A 5,139-nucleotide genomic window follows, 5' to 3' on the forward strand; every position below is an offset into this window, starting at 1 on the left:
TGAGGATGTGTTTAATGTTTTAATTCTGCCCATGTCTGCCATCTGGCTTTAAGGAATATCTGGCACACTAGCTCCCTGTGTGAGGGATTATATCAGGGTTTTTGTGTTAGGACATGTCTGAGAAGTCCCTGTGTTTCTTCTTCCGAAGAAGCCTTCATGGGAGAGAGAATGAGCTGACAGGGAGTTTAGGATGAGATAAGGTACTTTTCCAAAGTATTTGATCAGGCATTGGAACAGGCTGCCCAGGGCAGTGTTGGAATCATCATCCTGGAAGTGTTCAAAACCCATGTAGATGAGGCCCTCAGTGATATGGTTTAGTGGTGGCCTTGGCAGTCCTGGGGTAAAGTTTGGACCTGGTGATCTTAAAGATCTTTTCCAACCTAGTTAATTCTATGATTCAAAGGCAAGGTATAGAAGTTGTGCAGTGTCCTTTCCTCTGGGATGGCAATAAGCTCAGTTACACTCAACAAGGTGGCTGCGCATAGAATCATATCATAGAGTACCAGGTTGAGAAGGGACCTCAAGGATCATCTGATCCAACCTTTCTAGGCAAGCATACAATCATAGAATAATTAGGGTTGAAAAGGAACTTCAGATCATCTTGTTCCAACCCCCCTGCCATGGGCAGGGACACCTCACACTAAACCATGTCACCCAAGGCTCTGTCCAACCTGGCCTTGAACACTGCCAGGGATGAAGTGTTCACAGCCTCCCTGGGCAACCCATTCCAGTGTCTCACCACCCTAACAGGAAAGAATTTCTTCCTTATATCCAATCTAAACTTCCCCTGTTTAAGTTTTAACCCGTTACCCCTTGTCCTATCACTACAGTCCCTAATGAAGAGTCCCTCCCCAGCATCCCTATAGGCCCCCTTCAGGTACTGGAAGGCTGCTATGAGGTCCCCACGCAGCCTTCTCTTCTCCAGGCTGAACAGCCCCAACTTCCTCAGCCTGTCTTCATACGGGAGGTGCTCCAGTCCCCTGATCATCCTCGTGGCCCTTCTCTGGACCTGTTCCAGCAGTTCCATGTCCTTTTTATGTTGAGGACACCAGAACTGCACACAATGCTCCAGGTGAGGTCTCACAAGAGCAGAGTAGAGGGGCAGGATCACCTCCTTCGACCTGCTGGTCACGCTCCTTTTGATGCAGCCCAGGATACGGTTGGCTTTCTGGGCTGCGAGCGCACACTGAAGCCGGCTCATGTTCATTTTCTCATCGACCAGCACCCCCAAGTCCTTCTCCACAGGGCCGCTCTGAATCTCTTCTCTGCCCAACCTGTAGCTGTGCCTGGGATGACCTACACTAGATGTCACAACCAGCTGTCCAGCCAAATCTCTAAAGTGCCCAGTGGTGGGGAATCCACCACTTCCCTGGGGAGATTATTCCAATATCCGATTGTTCTCATTGTGAAAAATTTCTCTCCTGTGTCTAGTCAGATCCTCTGCTCTGAGATAAGTCCAGTTTGGTTCTATTTCCTTAAAGAGCATATTCCCCACAGGAAAACATTACTTTGTTTTACATTTAGTTACGGCCACGTATGCAATTACATACCTTTCCTGTGCGTGTGTTCACACATACAATTGCTCTAATTCTGAGCATAGCTATTTCCTATCTGCTGTGATCTGACTACAGCAAGAATTAAAATAAAGATTAGATTAGTTGCCGTGGTAACAGCTACCCCTGCCTCATATGACGCACAGGTTCTGCGGAGAGAAGGAGCACACATCAATTTGCACTCTTAATTTTTGGGACACTCAGGGTTTCAGCTCTTCCCAGGAGGTCCTCTGATGACAGCAAGTGATACCTCCCCGCTCCCACTCAGCAGGCTTATCCTCGTTGACTTTCTGTAATTCATAACATCTTCAGAGCTGCTGCCACCATCTCTTGGTAGAAACAATCTCTTCTTCCTTTCAGTTTTAATTAAGAGAGTGGGAGGATGATGGAAAAAAGTCTGGCCTTGGGAATAATGGGACTGAGAGGGGTTTATTTGTCCCCTTGGGAAAGGGAACAGCTAGGGCTTCACAGTGCATCAGAGCAGAGGCTTGGGCTGGAGTTATATAGAATCATAGAATGGTTTGGGTTGGAAAGGACCATAAGGTCATCCATTTCCATCTCCCTGCCACGGGCAGGTGTGCCTCACACTAAACCACGTCACCAATGCTCTGTCCAACCTGGCCTTGAACAATGCCAGGGATGGAGCATTTACCACTTCTTTGGACAAGCTGTGCCAGTGCCTCACCAACCCTTACAGGGAAGAACGTCTTCCTTAGATCTAACCTGAATTTCCCCTGTTTAAGTCTGAACCCATCACCCCTTGTCCTATCACTACAGTCCCTAATGAAGAGTCCCTCCCCAGCATCCTTGTAGGCCCTCTTCAGATACTGGAAGGCTGCTATAAAGTCTCCATGCAGCTTCTGTTCTCAAGGCTGAACAGCCCCAATTTTTCCAGCCTGTGGCTAATAAGGAATTGCTAATGAGGGGGGAGAATTGTCACGTAACATCAGCCATCATGAATTAGCGAAGAAATATGCAAAAGACGTGAGCTGTCAGATTTCCCCGGCTCTGGGCTCCTTTGTCCCCATGACTGTACATCAAGGCTTTAAATGTTTCCACTTCTACTGGAGAAAAATAAACAGCCTTCAGTAGATGCAGTCAGGCTAATGATGTCTTGTGGTGTGAGAGCTCACTTGTTGCATTTTCCAGCTATTGGGTCTTTTAAGGCATAGGATGAGACGAATTACTGGGTCTGCAGGAGAAGAGCGCATGAAGAGATAATGCACTTGGCTGCAGTTAATGATTGCTGCTGCGTGTCTGTGAGCTTTACGGGGATAATAGGTCTTTGTGATTCTTGCCCATCAGGTACATGTCCGTGTTGTCTTTCAATCTGCATCCTTGGACCCTCCCCAGAGTTCATTCCAGAGCTTTCACCAACACCAAAATGAAACCTTACAGCACAAAGAGCACAGTTGTGAGCCCACTGGTAATGAAGGGGTGAGAAGGGAAGGTCCTCCATTCTTCTCACATAATTTCTCATCCATTGCTCCCTGCCATTTTTTTGTCTCCATCTCTCAAAAAAAATGTGTTTAAAGCCCCCACCTCCAGAAGAGAAATGCTTACCTTAGGTGCTTTAGGGATCAAGTTCAGCCACAGACTGAACAAACCACAGACCTTGGCAAGGGGAAGTGGAAAGTAAGTTTAGTACCACCTTGTCCCTTTGTATCTAGCTTGCTCATAAAAATAAGTCTCTCTCCTGCACGTGTAATAGATACCCTAGCAATCTGTGAATGTGCCTGAGAGCACACCTCAGCCTTCCCAGATGGAGGTCCAGCTCAGGGTTTCCTGTTGCCTTCTCCAGGGACACAGACTATGGTACCTGCTTGTGCTTAGGGCTTCTCAGCAGCGCGATCAGTACTAGATCTAACTAGACTGTTTCTGAAGATGGGATGGGGAACCATAGGCTCTTGTGTAACATCAAGTCATCCTGAATTTCCTATGGAAAACCCATTAGGAAGACCTTTCTTTGTGGCGGTGGCTGAACATGCTGAAAGAGGACAAAATGTCCCAGCTCACACTGGAGAGGCCGCAGTTTAGTTCGAGGTGTCTGTGTTGCCACAGCTGTAAGAACAGAAATACATTAGGAGTACTAATTACATTAATTAAAGTTGTGCTGCTGTTTGTGTGAATGTTTCCAGAGAGGAATACAGATTTTCCCCATTGTTTTGTTTTTTGGACAGAAGCTGGAGGCTTTGCAGGGGCCAGCTCTCTGCAACACAAGAACATACGTGCTGTGATTCCTGCAATGTAATAGAACACTGATGTATTTTAAAAGCGCTGCCACTGAAAGCAATATTTCTCCTCTTCAGACTGATTCCCTAGAGACTTTGATGGATGAAACACAAGTTTTCTTTCTCTAGCATCCCTGATTTGAACCATACACACAGACACCTATGCTGGAAACTGCTTTGTGCCTCTGTTCACCTCAAGTTTCAAGAAAGGAAATGGGATAATTTGTTTTCCTGTCTCCTTGTTTTATGTGGGACACCCAGACTTCAGGACCTTAGCCTGTATCTTCACATAGCCTAACCCTATAGACCGTTGCTTTTTCACTGTACCAAAGCAATGTCACATTGAAGATGTGTGCCTCTATGTGGTCCAGGAGGTGTTTTGGACTCTGAAGAACCCCTGTGGCTCCAGGGATGAGCTGGACTGTTTATTGAGCTTGCTGTTTCTCCACTTTCCAGCCCCTGCTGCTATGCTCAAGCCTCAAGTGTGCTTCCTGGGGTGCATTGCCATAGGTTTCCTGATGCTTTTATCCCCTGATGCCTTTATAAAGCTCTCACTGCTGTTTTGTTCTCTTTTCCTCCTTTCCTGTCACCAGGACCTCGCTGCTAAGAGTTAAACAAGGCATCAGCTCTGAAGGGGCAAGGTCCTTTATTCTGCATGGCTCTTGCCATGGGTAGGAGAGGGCAGCTCCTGACTGTGTAAGTGGGAGGAATGGGCTGTCTCTTTACACAAGTGCTCTATTTATGGGCTGTTAAGGACTCCTGCAATAATGCAGAGCTCTGGATGTCTCTTTATGGGGGCTGCAGAAAGCATTGTCTCTTATTCTGTGTGGTGGAGACTGTAGGATATGCTGGGGTTCCTGTGCCAGCTTGTGTCTTGTATTGATGGAATTACCTTGGCTATCTTAGCACTGGGCGTTTACAGAGCGATACAGTCTGCCCTGGCCTAGACCCTCGCATTTTCTATCTAGATTCACTTGACAGTAACCAACTCCTGTCCTTCTTCAGCAAGAGCATTTTTCCCTCTCTGCTTATCAGCCTACTTAAAAACTTGTACGAACACACCCTCCCTTCCATACTGGCTGGGAGGCCTATAAGATAGTACAGAATCACATCCTCTTCTGCTCTGAGCATCGTGGTACTTAATGCAAAAGGTGGAACAAGTGGAAGGGGTTAGTTCTAGTAAAACCTGAATAAAATCTCCCTTTAGGAAAATGTAATTCATAAAATTAGCAGGAACTGATGCAGGAAGATGTGTGTGCTGTGTGGGTGTCAGCAATGCTCCTGTTTGCCTGCTCTCTTTAGTGCCTCACGTTGGTATTGGTGTTACATCTTTGTCTCACTAGATTAAGAAAACC

The sequence above is a fragment of the Lathamus discolor genome, chromosome 3 (assembly GCF_037157495.1).
Source record: "Lathamus discolor isolate bLatDis1 chromosome 3, bLatDis1.hap1, whole genome shotgun sequence".
NCBI lineage: Eukaryota > Metazoa > Chordata > Aves > Psittaciformes > Psittacidae > Lathamus > Lathamus discolor.